We start from the raw sequence: 12,274 nt of genomic DNA on the forward strand, positions 1-12,274 counted from the left end.
ACGTTAGAGGAGCAGCCAGCAGCTACATATTTCCGCAACATATCTACCTAATCTGATACTAATTTCTCTTCTGACAATTGCACGCTGTATGAATATATTTTGAAATCGTAAATCGTGCGCATTAAATGGTAATTATTAATTTTGGTACCTACAACAACACTTATGCATGTATTGTTAGACGGGTTTATCACTTATATAAACCCGCCAAAAGGCGTCACATGCATCCAGACTATTATAATAATTTCTACATCGATTTACTTATATTGCCTGACAGGTAACATCTCACTCTCACGTAGAAGCTAGGCTATATGCTTTTGTAAAGAAACTTAAAGCTCTCATCGGTATCTTAGAAGCCGCTCACTTTAAATCAACAAACTTTCGTCTCTTATCCACAACGACGGCATAATATCTTGAGGGCCTGCCCTAACTAAGTCCCCATTAATTATTGTCTCCAGATGCCATGTAGTCGGCCTTCGCCGTATTTAGTTTTAGGCAGGCGTTTCCAGGCATTCCATTTGACATATTCACTTGGTGCCCTAGGACTAGATGTTACTTTTCATTATATCTTAGTTCAATGTTATTGGCATACATAAGGTCATATTGAACTTCCTGATAGTCTTTAGTATCGCGTCTCGATCATCATCGCAAACGAGTCTATAGGTAGTGTTACTTTGTGGTTATTTAAACAGGAAGAACATGTTTCAGAGATTTGTTTGAAAGCTTCAATTTATTAACTTTTTGTCATAAGCCCCAAATGAAATAATCGTCGCCAAACCACAATGCATACTTATTTCACGGTCATTCAAACTTGAGCTTGTACCACATAAATAGCCCCAGAGCCAAAACTTGATGTCATATTGAAGACAGAAACTCGTCAATATCCTACAAAGTGCATGAAATGTTTAAACAAAACTTAGTCTGTATCTATACAGGAATTATAAGTTTATATTGGAGTAAGTGATAAGTTTCATGAGTAGTTAATATAGTAAATATTAGCTGTTTTTATGGAAAAAAAATGCTAAAACGATTCATCCGATTTTAGAAAATAACAGGCACACAGATTAAATAAACATTCTCTTATTTGTAATCAATTTTATAACATCAATATTTTGACCTACCTTTTCTTTTGAACTGTCCCTTTTCTTTATTCCATAGATTAGTTCCAAGTTTAACTTTTTTATCTACGACATTTTTACGTCCATATCTAGGAACCATCTCTGGAGAACCGCTGCTGGTGGATGTACTAGTTGAAACTGTTGTAGTTTTTGACATACAACTGTCTGAACTTGTATTGTCTTCAGGCAAAAACGGACTACTGAAATATGTCTCCTTATAAGATAATAACATTTTGAAATTTATAATGTCTTAAGTGTTATACTTCCCAACAAATTGGATTACTTTAATCATGGGTTTAGTAACTAGGAATAACGCAAGGCAACTGTAATAAGTACTATGTTGAAGGGGTTTAAGTAAGATACTTAATAGTGAAAAGCTGATAGAAATGTAGGTGAAGGTGTTCTAGACGATGTAAAACATTATTAAAATATTTTTTCTAATATGTGAATACTGTCGTGTTAGGTTTCGAGATAAACAAATAACAATACCGATTCAAATTTAAAACACCAATTAGCTTATATTAGCACTAAAACATAAAAAGCACTGCAACACGTAAATTAAATACCGAACACTAAACACTGAAAAACACTTAATTACAACCATTGCATTACGCAGTCACACACATTTACAGTGTTCGCTTCGTTATCGCTCCAAATTCGCTTCGCTCTTGATCGCGTCGCCAACAAGACGGACTCGTAACGGCGGCATGTTGCCTTTTATACCGGGCTGCCTGTTCCATCGATGTCCGAGGAACATTCCTTAAAGACCCGAAATGGTCGGGAATTTTATAGTAGAATTGAGATTCGTTATTAACTTACCACGACATTCTGGATACATCGAGATCTTTCGAAAACGTTTCATCGCAGAACCATCCACATTCGGGTAGGTGCTATTATCGGCAACTATTAGCCGTAACGATACGTTAGTGTAGACCTAGCTGACATATTGAAAGTTACTATTTTTTACGTTTTTTGCAAAAACATATTTAAGGCATTTAGAAATTCTTTTATCTTAGAAATTTGTGTTAGAGTTGAAGAAGAAAAACACCTAAACATTTAACAGGATCATACCTTTTGCCTGGTATTAACAAATATATTTAAAAAAATGGAAGAAAATTATCCTTTTAATATTTTCCAGATATCATAATTTTCAAGAATTTGATTCATAAGAATTAAATTAGAGTGACACTATCAAATGGTGTAATAATACACAATATTATTGTTTACTTTTTTTAAAGATTAAGGGCCAGTAAGACCTACTGCCCTTCAGCCAGGTGTGCATTATCATATTCAGGTATAAGTAGAAAAGGTTTTTAATGATGTTTTACATTGCCTCAAACACCTTCCTCAAAATGTCTATAAGCACTCTAATCTATAATGAACCACAACAAACATAATTTTAGCGCTGCTACTTGTAAATCATTCACACAAATTAGTAACAAGCCTACTGATTATATTGAATATATAATTACTAAATTAGTAATCCATGTTGTTTAAATATGGGGTATTCCATATAAATGAGGGAAATCGTAAAATTATTAAACTTCCATAAAAGAGCTTGAGTTAAGTAATTACTTAAAGCTAAACATCCATATTTTATTTTTTTTACTTTTAGTATTATTGTCGTTATACTTATAATCTCAAATTTAGCTATATTCATTTTAATATTTTTTAGAAATAAAAATAAACAAATATAATACTTGCATAATTTTTCTTTAATAAAAAGATTTTTTTTCATTTGAGATCAGTTTGAAATATGTGCCACAACACTCAAAAAACTGATGTGACTCAGTCATAGTTAATTTAAACAGGATTTTATTAAACGCTGGTAACTATGACTCTGTTTAATGTACTAAACCAAAATGGATCAATTTTACACCTCTTAATCCTTAGGAAGGATAAAATATACTGTAAGATGACTTTATTTTAAATCTCATGGAGACTACTTCATGCATTATACTTGAAACTACATCTTCTCAGTTTAAAAAAGATTTTTAACACACAATGGAAAAATAAAATATTCTGATGTGTATGTAAGCCACAGGAAGCAGAAATTGAATAATTCCCACATATTTTACCTTGTCCTAATAGCCACAAATTTGCAGATTATTTTATTTTATTCTACAATGGCTAGCAGCAATATTTCTTATTATGACAAAAGCTCATATACTCATTTTATCATAAAAAAACTGATGTAAGATAAAATTGTTTGGCAATAACTACAGTAAGTACTTACAGAGGTAGAAGATTTTTTTGTATTCCACCAGTCATAGATATTTGAAGGACATATTTCTATGATTTATAGATTGTGACCATTTTATTTAACATATAAATTACTGAAGGCAAAAATTCTCAAGTCAAATGTCCCATCAGTCACCATGGAATGCCCCACAAATACAATTTCAGAAACTCTTAGTGATATTACTGAACAAAAACATTTGCAAAAGTTATCAAGGGTATTATTACAAATTTGTTAAGCGAAACTTCATGTTAGTTCATTGCCATAACCATAGCCTTTATAATATTATCATAAGAGAAATCAAGAAAACACACAAGACTACACACAATACAGTATTTATCTGACATGATTGACGAAAATGAGACTTAAGACTTACTTTTTAACCTTAGCGGTGTTTATCTTTAGGTATTTATCGATTTTGGTTGCCTTTAGCCTAGGTCTAGGTGTATTCTGATAGACCTTCGCGTGTGCTTGGCTGTGGTTCAGAATTTGTAAAAGTCTCTAATGGACCTCTGAATGACGGTTAAACCACACACGCAATGGCTAATAGCGCGTATTAATACAAACATAGCGCGTATCAATACTTACTCTTTAAAACAAGCATAGAATATACATAGGTATAGACAGCCCCAACAGTAATTGAACAACTTCAAACATTTAAAACCGGTTCTACACATTACCTTTAATCGAAATATTCATGTTTCTTTATTGTAAATAAAGTTTACCCTTTTAAAGTTTATTTTTAGTAAAAAAAAAATATGTTTGATGATACGGATACGGAAGGTTAAAGGTGATTTGAAATATTGAATTTTCAGCTACTTTTATGACTGACTGTACATAGGCATTGTCATAGTTGTGTTTATCCCGAGTTGGCATATCACTACTTGTGAGTATAAGGTGTCCGGAGACTAAGTTTTCCTTGAGGAAATAAAACTAGATCTATTTAAGACCACATTTGACTGAATACAGTTTTATTACTTACATAAAATGCATTATAATAGTCTGTCGCAACGAAGTCGCGGTTGCGCTACGTTTTTCGTGTTTACAAAATGTTATTAGAAATAACGAAAAACACTCACTTTGGTTTACTTTTATATATTACGTTTGTAAATTTGGCTTAAATGAAGTAATTTTAAAAGTATAATCGATTGCAAAAGTGTTTATTGCATTGTTAGTCGGGCTATAATTTCCGGAAAGGCATACGCGTTGTGAGTTGCGCACAAAAAGTAATATTAGGTGCATATTCTGTCCCGGCGCGACGTACTTCTACTTCATTTTCTATTATCTTCTAGTAATCAATTGCTAAGGCGCTAGATTACTGCATTGTAGTCGAGTTGTAAAGATAATATGTATTTATGTCGATGACACAAACAGCTTAACAATTCTATTAAATAATATCAGCCCTATATTATATACCGTTCCACTGCTGGGCACGGGTCTAGTACTGAGAGGGATTAGGCCTTAGTCTATCATACTGCCTAGTGAGAATTGTAACGATGAAGGAAAACATCGTGAGGACACCTGCACATCTGAGAAGTTCTCTATACGAATTTCGAAGGTGTGTGAAGTCTACCAATCCGCACTAGGCCAGCGTGGTGGACTAAGGTCTAATCCCTCTCAGTAGTAGAGGAGGCCCGTGCTCAGCAGTGGGCAAGTATATAATACAGGGCTGATATTATTTTTATATTATATTATTACAGAAACTTTTAAATTTTCTATAGAGAACTTCTCAGGTATGCAGGTTTCCTCACGATGTTTTTCTTCACCGTTAAAGCAAGCGATAATTCACAAAGAATACACAGGGCACACATACAGGTGTGTGTGCCCTTTGGTATTGAACCTGCATCTCGGCAGTCCGTTCCACACCCTACTATATTGAAATTCTATTATACCTATAAAAAGAAGTATCATTAAGACGTCTTCCAAAACTATTCGCGAGATCTGTGTTAGCACCTCGATCCACCGCATTGTATTTACTTTCAGTGTTCGCTATCTCGGTTTGAAGGACTTTGGTTCATTGCTATAGGGTATTTTACTATGTTCGACTTTAGCTTTTATTCTAAACGTAATGGCAAATAATAAAAAACAGCTCTTTCGTGAAAGTAGCAACAAAATCGATTACTTTGGGCAGCAATTCATATTTTAAATTTTGCAATGTGCAATAATTGGCGCGTACTGGTGTAATAGTTTTGTCTCTTTCTTTCGTGCGTACTGTAATTGACCATGACGTCACAAGGATATTATTGCCTCTTTGTCGTTATTTACAATTAGTACTTCTAACAAATATCAAAAGATTGGAGGATAGCGACCACCATACACAAAGTGTTAAAACCCGCCATAATAGCCCACGTAAGTGTGTCGCGTTTCGGGATCCGCGCGTGTATATCCGGCTCCAACAGGCCGGCATAATTGTACCGACTATCAAGGGGTAATCATCTCTCGTCAGTCGACATTCTATTGGACTCCATTTACCTAAGGTGCAGGGGATCAATTCTCCGTGAGCGTATAAAAAGCCAAATATCTTTTAAAACTCGCGCTCATAAATACGGATAAAACCAACTGTGTCCTGCTTAGTCTCTGTACACCAGCTTATATTGATCTGCGACCCAATATGTGAGACGCGATCCAAGAATAGGCAAAGTTTACACCTGATTCAATATAAAACGTTGTGAACGTCGCATCGCTGCATCGCTGTATCTAAGAGCTCATGCACGCGTGTTAAATAAAGACATTAAACAGTATAGTTGGTTATAGGTTGGACATCAGGGCATTTGAGCTCCAAAAGTTATAAATCGTTGTCTAATTTGATATGTCCGCGTCACAAGATGTCATAGCGTCCTTAGATATTAATACAAAAAATAACACATTTAATGTAAATATGCTAATATACGCATCAAAAACGTGCAAATTACGATATGGCAAAATATGATGTATAATTGGTGTTTTACTATTTTACGGTACATTAAGGAACCATCGCACGCGCGCAAAATTTTTGTATGACAATTTTTCTAATGGCCGCTCTATACACATAATCTTAGAACTCTTTAGTTAAATGAGTTGTCGATTTTTTTTTAGCGCAACTAAAAGCGCCTTCTGCGTTTTGCCGCGTGTGTCTTTTATATGGATCTATCTTGTCGCGATACACTTAGCGGCAAATTAAAGGAGCTCTGACGTCTTTTATTTGTGCTAATGTTTGTGTTGTGTCAATTTATGGATATACATTGCCGCGCGAGTACAGCGCTAATGCCACGCTGCAGCCGCGCGGCTAATAGGATAGCGCCCTAAAGCGCGCAGTAAAAGTAATGCAATCAGTAACTGACAATTGTGTAACTTAGGTGCAGAGCGCGCGTATCAATAAACGCGTCTTTAGCTCAGTTAAAAGTCATCATATGAACAAACCTTTACCTCTTAGAAAGTATCCGAATGACAATGATATCGCAGCTAAACTTATTTCCAACTTAACTATTATTTCTTTTGTTTCTTTCTGTAATATGTGTTTCCTGAAAGTGTCTCCCTGTTTGCTCACATGCCCTGATTTAGACAGATATTGAGCCTTCTTAGTACTAATTTATAACTTACTGGTTCTCATCTGCCTCAAAGAGTTTTCGCAGCACAAACACACCCGGTACAATCTGTCACAGGCAATTGTGTTCGACGCGACGTATAATTCTTGTGGTTTTCTCATGACAGCATACTTGATGTGGCATGTACAGACAGGATATTTCTGGAGTTTATTCGTCATATGGTCGACACCGAGGCAACGTAACTATATTGTACAAAACAAACACAATACGGTTTTATCCCCAAAGGGGTAGATAGAGGTCCGCAACCAAGTCATCTACTTAAAGCCGTGATGTGATAGGTGCCGACTGGCGAGCCTATCATCAGCCTATCATAGGACATAAATATAAGACTGATACTGAGCAGAAAAACTTAATATCACAGCTCGACCCAGGAATACAGATATGTTGCCGAAGCACTATAAATTATCTAGTCTTAAGATTGTGTGTGGTTTTCCCCATTTAGGCTGACTCATATGAGAAAAAAGAATGTTTTATTTCAAAAAAAGTTTCCTTATACATTATGTATCATCTATATATATAAAAATGAATTGCTGTTCGTTGGTCTCGCTAAAACTCGAGAACGGCTGAACGGATTTATCTTATCTTGGTCTTGAATTATTCGTGGAGGTCTAGGAAAGGTTTAAAAGGTGAGAAAAATTCGAATAATTGCCGGGAAAATCCTCAAAACAGCATTTTTCTATTTCCCATACAAACGTTTTCTAACTAATACGTAGAGTCAATTTGAGCTTTATTGCTATTGTATAAAGTTCACTGTTGTCTAAGCAATGTAGGTGTGTTCCTAACATCAAAGCAGTGTGCGTTGGAGCACAGAATATAATAATGTAATGTCGCGTTCTGAAACTCAACAAAAGTGATATCGAGGACCGGACGGACGGATATTATTTCTTTTGTTTTACTTTAAAATGCATGTTTTCGTTATGGACAATTTTGAGCTACTTTTGCATATCTATACTTATAATAAATCTGTAGAGAGGTCAATTCTGTACATGAAATATATTTTAGAGCATAGCAGTGATGGAAAATGTTAGGAAAACGGGAGAAGTTACTCCATTTTTTAAGCTTCCGTCATTTCGTGTGCAACCTTAATGGTTAAAAGTTCCTTCGATTTCACCAGGATCCCATCATCAGACCCTGACCGGACAATCGGACCACCTGCATACCACCATAAATTAAAAAAACATCCCGACAAATTGAGCACCTTCTCCATTTTTGAAACCCGAAATCCACGCGGGCGAAGCTGCGGGCGGAAGCTAGTTAAACAATAATAAGCAATAAAAAAAAACACAATTTTCCCGTTGGCAATACAGGAAAGAAATCCCGTGAAAATAGCATTAAAATTGGTTAAAAAATGAGATAATTTATCTTATTTCAAGTATATGATTAGTAAGAGTGGGCTTCTAGTAGACACTCTGTCTCTTTCTTACGCCCGCATCGTATTCCCCGATGACGTCATAGTTCAAGTATCGCATGACTGAGTACGTTTTGATAATTGTTTCTGTGCTAGATATTGTATGACGTGTATTTTTGGTTAATGCAACAAAATGTTATGAATCAACGTTGTCTACGATTTTATTTAGCTGGAAAAGTAACTTATTTATTAGTGCAAATTGTTTGCAATTTATAAATGTAAACGTATCAATATTTGTCTATTGCATAAACGCCTACATTTCTACAGTTTCATGTAACAGTATAAGCTGAATTTGCAGTGGAATATTTTATTGCAACTAAAACAATATTTGGTCTTGTAACATACTTCTGACACAGTCTGCCGTCACTATCTTGTATCTCTTATCTGGTACGATACAATAATCTTGTCATCTCGTACTTAGTAAAGTAACTCACGTCTGTATCTCTGATGTGGTAGGCAGAAACGATGAAATGCCGAGCTGTTGTCCATTCATAATTAGGGCATGGTGTATGTCGATCACAAATTTCTAACTACGACAACTTACACATGCGGAGTTAACTTTTTGTGTTAATGATTTTTTTTCAAACGGGCACGGAATATTTCCCCACTACATCCGATGCTAAGCGGGGTGGGATGCCAATATAATGTCGACTGATAAGAGATGATTACCTCTCACCAGTCGACGCAATTATGCCGGTCTGTTTGAAGGGAATATAAACAGGTTAATCCCACTAGGACATGCATGCGCAATCTACTCAAAACTAGGTAAATCTTGGTAGGAGATAATACGAAGAATTTGGCGGGTATGCCATGATTCAAGTAATTGTTTAGTTTGGTAATCTGGTAATCCGACAGTGCATAAAACTGAATTACGGTTAAGCTTTGGCTAAATTAGTAACGTCACTAAATAGCATGACGTGAGCAACGGTGTGAGGTGACTATGTTTAATTGGGTTTTGCATTTCTGAAATATTCGTTGTAGTATTCTATTTATTGTCTACTGCTCATTATCCGCACATTATTGCAAAAAATGAGGCGTGTAATATACCAGGTGAAATGAAAGTAGTTTTTATTTAAATATGGGGCTACATCAGCCGTGTCTGCATTAATGCGTTGAGTAATGGCATTAGACGTTAAGATGCACTGTGAGTATATCATCAGAGCTGTTATTGTTGGTGGAGCCGTACTAGTGAAATAAATGTTCATTATTAAGTTGATTTTATTTAGTATTCATCATGTATGAGGTCAAATCCGAACTAGAAAGTGACTAGATTCAAAAGATAAATTAATTAGTGTTCAAAATGAAAGTTTCTCTAATACAATGTTATGCATCGTCTACCCCAAATAAATTGATTACAAGCGTAACGAATGATCAAAACACAGTCTCAGGCCTGACTCCACAACATAAGTTTGGTGTCTGTTATTGGGAATTATAATGAAATGTAGACCTTTCTTTTGTGTGGTCGGTTGGAACTCGTGACTACAGCCACTCGCTGATTGTGCCACGAGAGCTGCCACGTGGCAAATGAGATAACGCGTTTTCCCCGAACAGTTGACACGTTATTTTGACTTATAAAATGAATTGTGAACCCGTATATGTAACTTACGAATAACTTCCTAATTAACGAGCGGCACTGGCTCGTGACAATACGGATGAAATCACAGACATCAGTCTATGGTTCACTTACTTTATACCATCTGGTGAATTTTTTTTTATTGAGTGCACTCATTGAACTTGGTAGAAGTGAAGTAAACATGTCGACTGACAAGCGATCCCTGGATGTTCGGCACAGTTATGCCGATTAATAAAATAAAATATTTATGACGTAGGCGAACAAAGTTGCACTTATGATACGTAAAAACAAAGCATAAGAATAATTATTATTATTTCTAAACAACTATTAAAATTACTTATATAATTATGGACATTCACGCTCCGCTTCAATAACCCAAAGTTGTAGGAAGGAGTATATGCACGTAAACTTTTCTACAGCTTAATGGTGCGGCAGAATTACGAGTTACTGTGTTTTTGGTTTGAGTCGGGATTTATGAGACCACAAAGCTGTGGTTTTGCTAACCATCACGCGAGGGTCTGTTAAGGAAAAGAAAGGATAGGATAAAATTAAACAATTCTTCAGATTTCTTGTAATTAGTTCTCATTAAACATCTCTTTCCAGACATGGAGTCACACATCCTGAACTCGTACCACCAGGCGCGCTACCGCACCATCGGGCACAACATCATGCGCGCCAAGAGCGACTCATTGTCATCGTCTGAGAGCAGCTACAACCACAACAGCCCGGAGTACCCGCCCCTGGCGTCCGTGCAGAGGGTCAGGAACCGAACCGGGGATAGTCAGGGGGAGGAGTGGTGTCAGAATCAGACGGTTAGTGTGCGCGTGCGGTTGGTATTGTGGTTTGTTTTTTGTTATGAGAAATGTGTATGGATATAGTAATCAATCTTTGTAGATTTTTATAAACACTAGTCAAAGTAGAACCGTATTTTTTGCAAATTTATTAATTTATTTTAAACTTTTATTGTACATCTAAGGCAGAGGAAAAATAAATAATCAATAGGGACTAAGCTAAACAAGAAGTACAAATGGGGGTCTTATCGGAAATTAAATGCATGATGCCTCATATAAGACAAGTAGTCGAAAATCCTTTGACAATTCTAATTGACAAACTTTAACTCTCAATCAAAAGGTTTAATTTAAATGCGAAATTTAAGTATTGCCCATTTTTCAGATCAACACAACACAATTAAGTCACGACACAACATCAGACGATGATAGCTCTCAGGAGGATGTCGATGACGAGGATAATATTTCAGTTCAAGAAGTAAACGTAGATGATGTTGACGTGGAAGTCGATGATGACGTCATTGACGTGCAGAACGACGAGCTTAATCTGCAACATATGCAGATATCTAACGTCGAAGATACCCTAGTGGAAGGGCACGACTATGACGTCATTACCGTGTACACCGTCAATCCAGACGACATAGACTTAATGGAGGCATCGTCAGATGACGAAAAAGAACAAATAGACTTCGCAATCAATGATAATGAAGAGTCAGAATGTGATGAGCCCGGTGAATACTTAAATCCCGAGAGTAATACAAATGTAGTCAATTATGAACCACAACCTGCGTCGAATATACGACAGCAAGTTATGGATATATTATCTAGGCCGGTAGAAAGTAGTGCTGACGAATATTTATTAAAAACAGAAATACTCGACGAGCCCGTTGTCAAAGACGTTGACGAGTATTTTATTAAAGATAAAGACAAAGAGACTATAAGCGTTCCTAATGTTGATGATTTCTTTATAAAAAATAAATTACCAGAAGAAGAGACTGCGCAATTTAGTATGCCTGAACCCCTTCCTAATGTTGATGAATTTCTTGTAAAGTCTGCAGCGAAAGTAGAGACGCAAGAAGAGTGTGTAGAACCGGATAGTAATGTCGATGCACATGACATGTCCATAAATGAGTCCGATCTCGAAGTGTTACCCAAACTCGAGGACTTGAAACGATTTTTGCTTGAAGACCTGTCCGAATCTAAGTTGAAAAATATTCAAAGGTCATGTTCAGTCCCACAGTCTCCAATGCAAAGTATATTAGACATAGAGGATGCGAAAACATGTTTGAGTTTTGAAGATCTTAATTTGGACTTGTCAGATCTGGCTTTTGACAACGACAAGGATAAGTCTGACGGTGCTAACAAAAGTGATGATATACCTCGGACTCTGACAGAAGAAGATGTCAACAGTTTCCTGATTACATGCAAAATAGAGAAGAAAGAGCCTCAATGTAATGAAGATGACTTTAGTCATCAAGATATGGAAATTGAACGACCACTGGAAACTTCTATAATACATGCGCCGTTAGACAGGAAAATGACATCAACTCCTATTCCTAGTATCCCC

General features: G+C 36.0%; 1 long non-coding RNA gene across 1 annotated transcript; it reads right to left on the bottom strand.

Annotated features, from left to right (window-relative positions):
* Positions 1–1,135: 1,135 nt before the first annotated feature.
* Positions 1,136–3,820, bottom strand: LOC119193628. The gene is made up of 2 exons (XR_005114004.1): positions 3,731–3,820; positions 1,136–1,315 (listed from the first exon to the last, which is right to left on the bottom strand). It is a non-coding gene; the product is annotated as an uncharacterized LOC119193628 (long non-coding RNA).
* Positions 3,821–12,274: the final 8,454 nt, after the last annotated feature.

Source organism: Manduca sexta, unplaced genomic scaffold (assembly GCF_014839805.1).
Source record: "Manduca sexta isolate Smith_Timp_Sample1 unplaced genomic scaffold, JHU_Msex_v1.0 HiC_scaffold_807, whole genome shotgun sequence".
NCBI classification, from domain to species: Eukaryota; Metazoa; Arthropoda; class Insecta; order Lepidoptera; family Sphingidae; genus Manduca; species Manduca sexta.